The sequence below is a fragment of the Urocitellus parryii genome, chromosome 6, assembly GCF_045843805.1.
Source record: "Urocitellus parryii isolate mUroPar1 chromosome 6, mUroPar1.hap1, whole genome shotgun sequence".
In the NCBI taxonomy this organism is placed as follows: domain Eukaryota; kingdom Metazoa; phylum Chordata; class Mammalia; order Rodentia; family Sciuridae; genus Urocitellus; species Urocitellus parryii.
Window position 1 is genome coordinate 146,651,036 of NC_135536.1, and position 13,225 is coordinate 146,664,260.

At 37.5% G+C, this 13,225-nt stretch overlaps 1 protein-coding gene across 1 annotated transcript in view; it reads right to left on the reverse strand.

The window, feature by feature from the left end:
• The window catches only part of Cers3 (ceramide synthase 3), a 79,367-nt gene that overhangs the window by 30,002 nt on the left and 36,140 nt on the right, over nt 1-13,225 (reverse strand). The gene's annotated exons all lie outside the window — the stretch shown is intronic.

Genomic DNA, 13,225 nt, shown 5'->3' on the forward strand with positions numbered 1-13,225 from the left:
AAAAGCAATTCTAAGCAGGAAGTGTGAATCAGGCGGTATAGCAATACCAGATTTCAAACTATATTACAGAGCAATAGTAACAAAAACAGCATGGTACTGGTACCAAAACAGGTGGGTGGACCAATGGTACAGAAGAGAGGACACAGAGACTAATCCACAAAGTTACAACTATCTTATATTTGATAAAGGGGCTAAAAGCATCCAAGGGAGGAAGGATAGCATCTTCAACAAATGGTGTTGGGAAAACTGGAAATCCATATGCAACAAAATGAAACTGAAACTCCTCCTCTCGCCATGCACAAAAGTTAACTCAAAATGGATCAAGGAGCTTGATATCAAATCAGAGACTCTGCGTCTGATAGAAGAAAAAGTTGGCTCCGATCTACATATTGTGGGGTCGGGCTCCAAATTCCTTAATAGGACACCCATAGCACAAGAGTTAATAACTAGAATCAACAAATCGGACTTACTTAAACTAAAAAGTTTTTTCTCAGCAAGAGAAACAATAAGAGAGGTAAATAGGGAGCCTACATCATGGGAACAAATTTTTACTCCTCACACTTCAGATAGAGCCCTAATATCCAGAGTATACAAAGAACTCAAAAAATTAGACAATAAGATAACAAATAACCCATTCAACAAATGGGCCAAGGACCTGAACAGACACTTCTCAGAGGAGGACATACAATCAATCAACAAAAACATGAAAAAACGCTCACCATCTCTAGAAGTCAGAGAAATGCAAATCAAAACCACCCTAAGATACCATCTCACTCCAGTAAGATTGGCAGCCATTATGAAGTCAAACAACAACAACTGCTGGCGAGGATGTGGGGAAAAGGCTACTCTTGTACATTGCTGGTGGGACTGCAAATTGGTGTGGCCAATTTGGAAAGCAGTATGGAGATTCCTGGGAAAGCTGGGAATGGAATCACCATTTGACCCAGCTATTGCCCTTCTCGGACTATTCCCTGAAGACCTTAAAAGAGCATATTACAGGGATACTGCCACATTGATGTTCATAGCAGCACAATTCACAATAGCTAGACTGTGGAACCAACCCAGATGCCCTTCAATAGATGAATGGATAAAAAAATGTGGCATTTATACACCATGGAGTATTACGCAGCACTAAAAAATGACAAAATCATGGAATTTGCAGGGAAATGGATGGCACTAGAGCAGATTATGCTAAGTGAAGCTAGCCAATCCCTAAAAAACAAATGCTAAATGTCTTCTTTGATATAATGAGAGCAACTAAGAACAGAGCAGGGAGGAAGAGCAGGAGGAAATGATTAACATTAAACAGAGACATGAGGTGGGAGGGAAAGGGAGAGAAAAGGAAAATTGCATGGAAATGGAAGGAGACCCTCATTGTTATACAAAATTACATATAAGAGGTTGTGAGGGGAATGGGAAAATAAACAAGGAGAGAAATGAATTACAGTAGATGGGGTAGAGACAGAAGATGGGAGGGGGATAGTAGAGGATAGGAAAGGTAGCAGAAAAAAAATTTGCACATTAAAAATCAAAACAATTTCATATTGTATTGTTTGCAATGCTTTTACAGATCCCCTGTGCCTGCTTAGTAGCTCTGTTTTCTAATTTTTGAGTTATCAGTTCAAGTACTATTTCCAAAAAACAATGATATAAACTCTATATAAATAAAGATACTAGCCATTTATCTATTTTATTTATGTAGATATTCCTCAAAGTTACATTTCAATTAAAAATATAGCCTTCTTGATTTTTAGAAACTTAGGAAGTGCCAAAAAATATAAAGAAGCTATGAAAACAATTATCAAAAGTCTCACAACTCACAAATACCCTAGAATATTTTGGTGAATATAACTCAAACTATCTCTTCTAAAAATATATGCTTTAAGCTGCCTGCCTTTCTTTCTTTCTTTCTTTCTTTCTTTCTTTCTTTCTTTCTTTCTTTCTTTCTTTCTTTCTTTCTCTTTCTTTCTTTTTTTATTCCTTGATACCACTTGATTTTATATATTAGGGATCACACTATACATGTGATTTTGTGCCCTAATTTTTTTCACCCAATAATATGTTGCAGAAAGCTTTCCATGCCAATGAATATAGCTATAGATCAGAAGAAAGTAAACCTATTTATAAAGGGAAAAATATTAAATGTTTCAGGCCTCTGGTCCATTCAAACTCTATTGCAACTACTTAACTTTGCCCTCGTATTATGAAAGCAACCATGACAGCTATTACATAAATAAATTCATGTAGAAACAGTGCATAAATCAATTGGTATAGCTGCATTCTAATAAAACTTTATTTAAAAAAAGAAGCAGTGGACTGAATTTAGCCTGTGAGGCATAGTTTGCCAATCTCTAGTGTATATTATGCTATGAAATAGCTGCCTAGAAATCCATTTCATGGATATATAATAAACTAAACCCTAACTGAAGAAATTTAAGTTCTTCCTCAGTTTTCATTATATTTTAAAGAGTATAATTACATATAAAAACAGTTTGATAAAATTTTTTGATTCTACCCTGAAATAGCTAAGATCCTAAACTTGAACCAAAGACTCTACTCATTTTATATTTGGGAATATTTGGCTAAACTTCTTTCCTGAAAAACTGTACAATTTGTATTCTTGTACCCAGTGTATGATAGACAGTAGTTAACCAACCAACATTAATTAACCAACATTGTATTTTGTCAGTCTCCATGTAAAAGAACATTGTACTAATATATTTTTGCTTCATATGAAGTGACCATATATTACATACATTTACATATTATTGATTTTTTGTAGTTGTAGATGGACAGCATGCCTCCATTTTATTTGTTTATTTTTATGTGGTGCTGAGGATCAAACTCCACATGTATAAGGCAAGCACTCTACCACTGAGCCACAGCCACAGCCCTAGTATTGATTGTTTTTAAAAAATATGTTCTTAGTTGTAGAGGGACAAAATACCTTTATTTATTTTTATGTGGTGCTGAGGGTCAAACCCAGTGCCTCACACGTGCTAGGCAATTGCTCAGCCACGGAGCTACAACCCCAGCCCTTATTGATTAATATTATTTTTCATATGTGAACTGTTTATCCATGGTTATCTATTCATTGTTCTATTGCAGTGTTTACTTTTTGTGTTGACTCACAATTATTCTTTTTATGTTAAAGATAACAATACTATTTTAAATTTATGTTAAATATCATTACAATCTAATACTTTTTTTAGACTCTATATTTTTGACAGATTATCAAACTAATCTATCTTTTCCTTTATATGTAGCTTACATGTTATGCTTTAAAAGATCTTTTTCATTCTCATATAGAATTTTTTAAAAATCCAGCTCTACTACTTACAGGTTATGTGAATTTGTGCCACTTCTTTATACATTTTCTCAATTGTTAAGTGGAAGCAAAAAGCACCTCCTTTATTCATTCACTAAATATTTATTGGGCACCTAGCAAAGTGCTACCTGACATTTGGCAGGAACTAGAAACACAGTAATAAATAAAAGGAACCCAAATCCCTGGACTAGTGGAGCTCATATTCTTAGAGTTATTACTGGGAATTAAAGGCATTAATATCTATAAGACCCTTGCTGTTCTGGTTTGCTGTCCTTGGGCAATTTTCTGTACTTTAAGCCCAGAATGAACTTCCCCTTTTCAATTAATTCTTTTTATCCATTAAAGCATGGTCCCCTCCCAAAGTCTCCACATTATTCTAGTCACCTCTGAATTTCTAACTTTGCTGTAGGACCCCCACTACCAACATCTTTGTAGGCCTTGCAGCAACAGTTGCTCATATGAATTGGCTCCTCATTGGCAGGTAGGTTGCCAAAGTCAGGGCCACAAACATAGTCATCCCTGGGCCTCCCCTATCTGACCCAGTGCCTTATCCCTTAGTAGATCCTCTACTGGGAGTTTGTCAGTGTTGAAATTGACAACAGAACCTAGTTGAAAATACCTCCTTTACAGAGTCTATTAGAGAATGAATAATTAGCAAACTTACAATTGTTCATTGTGGTCCATGCAAAGAGAAAAGGACAAGGAGTATGCAGAGTTCTGACTGAACTTTCTTTCCCTGCTCCCTCTAGCTGAAGAGAAGACAGGACAGAGGGTTCCAGTTGAAGGAAATGCTCAGATGCCCTTTGGCAGAAGGTATCATGGAAAATTCAAAGAGCTGAGGAGCCTTGATGGCAGTATCTTCCATTTTGAGAGCTGTATCATTAGTAAACCTCTGAAGGGAGTTTAAGGGAGAGAAGCGGCAGGGAAGGGTGATCTAAAAGGAGGCAGCTGAGGAAAGTGGAGCCATCCAAGCAACAGTTTTAGAAAGGGGACACCTGAACCAGAATCATCAGAGCCAGTTCAAGGTCTGATGTCATTTGTCATATACCTCAAACCTGCAGGTGTCACTGACCCTATTTCCTTAGTCACCTAGTGGAACTAACCCCACCCCTCTGACTGAGAGGCCCAGGGAGAGACACAAACTGTCGAGCTTTCAAAATGGAAGAGACTGTCATTCTAGTGAAAATGCCAATGAGAGAGCTGAGCCTCTGGGCGGAGGGAGTAGGCCAAGGATGTGGGCTCTGGAGCCTGTGAGGTGAGAATCAGGGCTCCTGGGATCTTCAGCAAGTCTCATCACCTTCCTGGGCTTCAGTCATCTATACAATGAGAATATCACCACCCGCCTCATCAGAATGCTGTGAGGATTCAGTGAGGGGACACATGGAAAGAGCTTAGCACGAGCACACAAGAACTGGTCATTATAACCGTTTCTCTTACCAGCACTATGATTGTTACTACTTTCCTATCCCTCCCTACTCCAGGGGACCCACACTAATGACACAGTTAGAGCAATTCCCATGACACAGTGCTGTGGAACTGCCTGGACTTTCTACTTGGTGTGGAGGAGGAAGCCGCTTAGGAGAAAGACACCAGGCTCTAGAGGAGAGAGCTTGAGCTGCCTGAGAATTCTCTATGGGAGGACAGAGAGGAAGACCTGCTTAAGACATGAGAGAAGAGCTCAGAGTGGGGAGCCATTGTGACACTGGTGATAGCAGATTATGGTACCACAGTTAAAATTTTTAGGACCTAATGAAAGGATGATCAAATTTCACAGTCTGCTTTTTTTTCTCCTTCTCTGAATAAAAAAAGTAGGTGGAAGAAAAAAAAATAAACACATCTCCCCTTACCAACTTTCCCCTAGTACTTGGACATACACATATACAGGCACATGCATGCACATACAGTATTTGTATGCTTTAATCGGTCACTATCTCATAGTGATTGAATGGAATTTTTCTTTTCATAAAGAATGCCAAAAGACTGCCAGAGTCCTAGAACCACTCAGCTCCTGGCCCCTAGACTTGAATCTTTTAAAATTGATAAACTACTGTAACAACAACAACTACTGCTACTACTAGTACTGTCCTCTTAGATTGCAAAACTCAGCTTTTACTGGTTTTGGTTTTGTTTCTGATCTTAATCCTTTAAATCACTGGAATTCACATAGTTTGAACTAATCACAGTGTTGGCATAAATAGTAGCTGGTTTTTCTGGGCTAGGTAAGACAACCACCCCAAATTTATATTTTTTATAATGAAAATTAAATGTTGAAGACCTTTTGTTCTTGTTAATTGTAGGTGTGAGCATTAAGTCCTGTTAGGATAGCAACTGTCTCCTTTGGAGGTGTCTTAGATTTCAAAGTGACAGGGTAGTTGAAGATAACATAATAAATAGTAAAGACAAATGATGTTTCTTAATCATCCAGTTTAGTAATTTAATTGGAAAGATATCTTTTCTATGTTTCAAAATGTCCTGTTTCTAGGATTGTTTCTCCTATAACTAACTGTGTGATCCTAGGAATACCATAATTCCTCATCTGTGAAGTAAATATGGGGTCTAAATGCTTTGGCAATGTCAATGACATGAAAGACAAAGAAAGAATAGGAAAATGTTCCAGATGAATGTCAACTAAATACAATATGTACTCAAAAGCCAGGATCCAAGTGGTGGGGGAAAAGCAATAAAAGATATTATTGGATTGATTGACAAAACTGGGACATTGAAGGTGGATTGCCACATTTCCTGCAGTTAATAACCACATTGTGATTATGTAAGAGAATGTCCTGTTCTTAGGAAATACACACTAAAGTATTCAGGGCACAATAATTATTTAGATGATGTTATAACTTTCAAATTGTTCATAAATAAGTGTATATATATGTGTATATACATACATACTTATACACACACACACATACACACACACAGGTATGTGTGGGGGGAGTGGTAGAGAGAGAAGGAATGAGTAAGTAAATGTGGCAAAATGCCAACTAGTAAAGGGTATATAGAGGAATTCTGTTATATTCGCAAAATTTTCCTATAAGCTTGAAATTATTTCTAAATAAATTAATAAAGGAGTTCAACTGAATTATGAATAAGGTCCCTTATTCTAAGATTTTGTGATCTGAAGAATGGTTGTTGTCTTTTATAAATTTATAAACAGCATAAGTATCTACCAAGCACAGGGTTCGGGGCTCCTCTGTGGGCTATCAAATGAGAGAAAGAACACATGCCACAAAACTCACGGTCTCCTTCATCAGACGTGTAACTGGAAAGTCTGGTTCTGAGATTCACATCTGTGATGGTGGTTTAAGGAGTGTCTCTAGCTCCTACAAAGCCTTTCTTGCACTGCACAAGCTCCTCCTTTACTCTGTTGACAGTGCCAAGGGCTCCAAGCCAATCATGGTGCCATTAGAGCCAGTGCTCAGCCCTCTACTTACCATGGGGGCCCCAGGCCTTCTGAGGAGAGAAAGGGTCCATGATGGTAAGGAACATTATCTAAGAACACTGCTGGATGCTTTCAGCTTTACTTTTTTAAAAAAAAGTTTTAAAACTCTTCTTTCTTTACAAGCCATTCCAAGTGTTTCTATGGTCCCATCATCCATAAAATTCCCTTTCACATATGGGCTTCCCAGGGTACTGATTTTCTTTACTACTCATCAAAAGCTGAGATCTGAAATCCAGTGACCAGTGGTGGAGAAATGAGATAACCACAAGCATATATTCTCTTGGAGATAAGCAAGCCAGGTATTTGAATATTATAGTTTCAAATATTTTGATGTTTTCTTTTTGAAACATCTGAGAATCACAGGTCACTAATAAGAGTTTTTATATAAATAAGGGGTGGATACAAAGATCTCTTCTACTGCCAGTAGGCATTCCCAGAGGCTAGGAACTTTATCTCCCACTCCTCCTACTCTTTACAACACCTAGCTCTGGGTGAGTTCAAGCCACAAAGCAATAAGCCACACTGGCACCTGAGGGCTGGGCTGTGATAAACGAAATATTCAACTCTCAGATTGCAAATCAGCAAAATAGTACACCTTCCCTTCAGATCAATTAGTCTGGAGAAAATTAATATTAGCTCTTGTAATTGATAGAGCAAACTGTCAGGAGGCAGGGGAATGGTTTAGCAAAGAAAGGTCTTTCTAGCCCACTGATTATCTGGTAGTATTTGTATAATGTTCAAGTGGATAAATACATTCAATAATTCAAAAATATACACATCATTTGAAAATAAAAGTTGGGAATACAATATTAAAAAATGTAAGCCTACAATTTAGATGGTTTCAAATAAAAACGAAAACAAATGGGATTATAGGCAATCAAAGAAATTTGACCAATGCCAGTTTGGATTTCTGCCTAACATGAATGAAACAATGCTTAGAAAAGCAATGCAATCAACTCTTGCTGCCACTGATTGATAATCAGCTAAATAGGCTCCCAGACATAGCAAGAGGAATGGACACAGGTGCTGCAGTTGCAGAAGTACAAAAGGGAGAACCCTTGGGGAAAAGCAAACATGCTTGAAGCTTGGGGAAGTGAAAGAAAAAAAGGAGTGTGATGTATAAGCCCCAGTTCTTTTTCTAAAGGCTTTCAGACAAATCTCAGACAAGTAGAACCTAACTGGGCTTTCTCCCACCCTACACTGTATCTCATCACAAAATGTGCAACAAGAGCAACTGGGAAGAACAGAGCAACTAGATTGCAAACAGCCCCCTTAGCACCTAAAAACTGTTTGGATCTAAGTCCATTAGCTGAGCTGCCTTCTGATGCATCTGTTATCCACACATGGCCCATGGTGGATTCCCAGTAAATCTAGACTGAATAAATATCCTTGAGAAATCCATCTACAGAGTTACAAGTTTTGGACAGGTGGGTGGAACCAGGCTGACAACAAGAAATTCAATTTTCCTCTTGGGCACCATCAAGATGATTATGTAACAAGTCCAAGTTGATGGGAGGCTCAGCTAGGGTAGTATAATGTCATCGGAGAGAAGCTCCCTTTCTGCCAATGGCTTGGTGGGATTTTGCTCAACTTTTCAAGCAATGAAAATCAGCCAATGTCAGTAAAGAAATATTTTTACCAGCAAAAAATCTTATAGTTAAGTCTGTTATATTGTTTATTCATAATTCAACTGAAGATGGCAAACAGTGGTTCTTGCTGCCCTCTGTAGTGGACTGATGAGAATTCAGTTCTCAGATCAAGAAAATGTCAAATGCATGTAACTAATTCTTCTTGAAATTCAGAAATGCTGGCAGGAGAATAAGTTCCTAAGTCTAGGATTTTTAATGTTGAAGTGTGTGGGAAAGTAGTGCACTATCTCCACAGTCAACCCCTCCACTGTGTTTGACTGTTATGGAAGCAAACAGGCTTGTTTATTTGAGACATAGGAAATATCTGAGATGAATGTTCTCCATTGCTAAATGAAAAGCCAACCCAGAAGCAATAGCATATAAATTTCTCACAGAGTTCTCTGAACTGAGAGCTTCTATGATGTGTTTTTTAAAAACAGGTCTGCCAATTCTTGGAAACAATTTACATCAAGAAACAGAGTTTCCTTCCTTTGATTATGAGCTGGCCTTAGGGATCTGGTTCCAACCAAGACCAAGGAGTAGGAAGAGACATGATAAGACTTCTGAGGCAGAGTACTAGAAGGACAGTGTCTGCCTACCTCTCTCATTATGCTCATGCATGAATGTAGCTGCTGTGCTATAAACAGGCCAAGCCCACATGGAAGGGGTCATCTGAGGAGCTCCAGTCTACAGCTCCAGCTCAGATCTCAGCCAGCAAAGAGTCTACCAGCTGATGCTACTTCAAATATGTGTCTGAGGAAGGCTTCAAGAAAATTCCAACACTAGCCACTACCCAACCACCCAGCCACCATCTGATTGTAACCATATGAGACACCTAATTGAAAACCTTCTAGCTAAGGCTAATCAACTTTAAGAACCATTAGAGATGGTTGTAATGTTGAAACATTACCATTGTGATGTTGTTGTTTTAAGAGAGAGGTCTGTAAACTATTGACTGTTGATAAATTCTGGCCTGCAACACGTTTTTATATAGCTTGTGGGCTAAAAATGGCTTGGTACATTTTTAAAGAGTTACAAAACAAAACAAAAAAAATATTGAACTAAGATGATATATGGCCTTAATAGCCTAAAATCTTAACTCTCTAGCCCTTTACAGGAGAAAAATTTCTCCACCAATGTTCAGATGGTTTGTTATGTAGCCACAGACAACTGGAATGTGTGGTGTCTTTGGATATGAGATGCATAGTGGGGAAAGTGCTGGACTTACACTGCCATAAAAATCACACCAAAAAACTATCTCCAACTGAAAGTCAACATTTATCTCATCAATAAATGCTACCAATGCCTGGGATGTAGCTCAGTGGTACAATGGTTGCCTGGCATGAGTGAGAACCTGTATCAATCCCCAGTATTGCAAAAATAACAATGATGATGGTGATAGTAATAATAATAATGATAACGAATAATTGCTATCATACAACACTGTAATTTCACAAACATACTTGTTCAGTCAAAGCAAAAGTGATAGTAATGTGATTTGTCAACTAAGGAATGTATGAGGCATATATCTTGAATTTGATTCTAGATTAAACTCCAAATTTTGAAATACTCATTAATAATTCTAGCAATAATAGTAAAGATTAAATAAATGCTGCCTAAGTACCAGTCATTTTACTAGAACTATTTTATGTGTATTACTTCTGGTAATCCTTGTGTCAACCCTTATTTCCATTTTAAAAATAAGAAAACAGAGGAGTTGAGAGATGACCTAATCTGTCCAAGATCACATGCCTGAATCCAGGCCTGAGTCACATCTAAGAACTTAACCACTGCACTGGGCTGCTCCTGTCCAGAAAATGCAAGACACCTAGCCAAGGTAGAGAGAATGCAGCGGGCTTGCCTCTGGCCAGACACCCCCTGGGTGTTAATTAAGGGTACTGTCCATTCACCTAGGATGAGGCTTAGAACCAGAGTCTCCATCTATCTTTCTGGGATCCAAGAATCTTCAATAGTACCAATTCTTCTGTTGAGGGGATCTGAAGTATCCAGACTAGCCCTGCACTAAGATGTGTTAAAGGCTGTTCCTCAAGACAAGGAGGCCCTCTTTCACCACTTCTATTCAACATAGTTCTTGAAACACTGTCCAGAGCAATTAGACAGTCAAAAGAAATCAAAGGGATAGGTATAGGAAAAGAAGAACTTAAATTAGCACTATTTGCTGATGACATGATTCTATACTTAGAAGACCTAAAAAACTCCACCAGAAAACTTCTAGAACTAGTAAATTAATTCAGCAAAATAGCAGGATATAAAATCAACACCCATAAATCAAAGGCATTTCTGTATATCAGTGACAAAGTCTCTGAGAAGGAAATGAGGAAAACTACCCCATTCACAATAACCTAAAAAAAATAAATAAAATAAGATACTTGGGAATCAAGAATCTTATTAATAAAAAGGTGAAAGATCTATAAAATGAAAACCACAGAACCCTAAAGAGAGAAATAAAAGAAGATCTTAGAAGATGAAAAGGTCTACCTTTCTCTTAGATAGGCAGAATTAATATTAGCGAAATGACCATACTACCAAAAGCACTATACAGATTTAATGCAATTCCAATCAAAATCCCAATGGCATTCCTCATAGAAATAGAAAAAGCAATCATGAAAATCATCTGGAAAAATAAGAGACCCAGAATAGCTAAAGCAATCCTTAGCAGGAAGAGCGAAGCAGGTGGCATCGCTATACTAGACCTTAAACTATACTACAGAGAAATAGTAACAAAAACAGCATGGTATTGGCACCAAAACAGACTGGTAGACAATAGTACAGAATAGAGGACACAGAGACTAACCCACAAAATTAAAATTATCTTATTATTAGACAAAGGTGCCCAAAACATGTACTGGAGAAAAGATGGCATCTTCAAAAATGGTGCTGGGAAAACTGGAAATCCATATGCAACAAAATGAAATTAAACCCATATGTCTCATCATGCAAAAAACTTAACTCAAAATGGATCAAGGACCTAGGAATTAAACCAGAGACTCTACATCTAATAGAAGAAAAAGTAGGTCCTAATCTTCATCTTATGGGATTAGATCCCAACTTTCTTAATAAGACTCCTATAGCACAAGAATTAAAACCAAGAATCAATAAATGGGATGAAATCAAACTAAAAATTTTCTTCTCAGCAACAGAAACAATGTGTGAGGTGAACAGAGAGCCTACATCCTGGGAACAAATTTTTACCCCTTACACATCAGATAGAACACTAATCTCTAGGATATATAAAGAACTCAAAAAGTTAAGCACCGAAAAAACAAATAAACCAATCAACAAACGGGCCAAGGACCTGAACAGACACTTCTCAGAAGAGAATATATAATCAATCAACAAATATATGAAAAAATGCTCATCATCTCTAGTAATAAGAGAAATGCAAATCAAAACTACTCTAAGATATCATCTCACTTCCGTCAGAATGGCAGCTATTATGAAGACAAACAACAATAAGTGTTGGCGAAGATGTGGGAAAAAAGGTACACTCATACACTGCTGGTGGGACTGCAAATTGGTACAGCCAATATGGAAAGCAGTATGGAGATTCCTTGGAAAACTTGGAATGGAACCACCATTTGACCCAACTATCCCTCCCTCTCCTTGGTCTATACCCAAAGGACTTAAAAACAGCATATTACTGGGATATAGCCACATCAATGTTTATAGCAGCACAATTCACAGTAGCTAAACTGTGGAGCCAACCTAGATGCCCTTCAGTGGATGAATGGATAAAAAAATGTGGCATATATACACAATGGAATTTTACTCAGCATTAAAAGAGAATAAAAGAAAATAAATTTGCAGGTAAATGAATGGCATTGGAGAAGATAATGCTAAGTGAAGTTAGCCAATCCCCCCAAAAAACAAATGCTGAATGTTTTCTCTGATATAAGGAGGCTGACTCATAGTGGGGTAGGAAGGGGGAGCATGGGAGAAATAGATGAACTCTAGATAGGGAAGAGGGGTGGAAAGGAAAAGGAGGTGGGTATGGGATTAGCAAGAATGGTGGAATGTGATGGACATCATTATCCAAAGTACATGTATGAAGACTCGAATTGGGTGTCAACATACTTTATGTATAAATAGAGATATGAAAAATTGTGGTATATATGTGTAATAAGAATTGTAATGCAAAAAACCAAAGTACATATATAAAGGCATGAATTGGCATGAACATACTCTATATACAAAGATATGAAAATTGTACTTTAATATGTGTAATAAGAATTGTAATGCATTCCGCTGTCATGCATTTAAAAAATAAAAATCAATAAAACTAAAAGAAAAAAAAAGGCTGTTCCTTTCAAGCCATCCAAACCTTTCCCACATGTTTACTCTGGTTTCTGTCAATCAAGACATGAGAAATTATGCTTGCAAAGGAAGGACAGCTATGGGAGACATAATATAGGTCCTTCACTGCCGGTCTATGGCTAACCAAAACCAACAGACTGATCAAAATCCAATCAGTATCAAAAGGATACCCCAATTATTTCTAAAACCAAATTGTTTCACAGAGAATGAAATGAGCTTTAGTTTTCTTATGTGAGAAGTTGGAATGATATTACCTATCTTTTAAGATTTGATGTGTAGACTAGAGCCAAGATATGTACAAAACCTAGTGTAGCAGCTGGCACTTAAGGGCTGTAAGTATTATAACATGGAGCATGCCTTTGTTCTGAAGACCCCATGATTGGCCAATGACTTTTCATTGAGAAAAATGGAAAAGCTGTTAATCACAAAGGAAGATCTTAGTCATGAAACAAGACACAGAGTAAGAATTGCTGTTCACCAAGACAT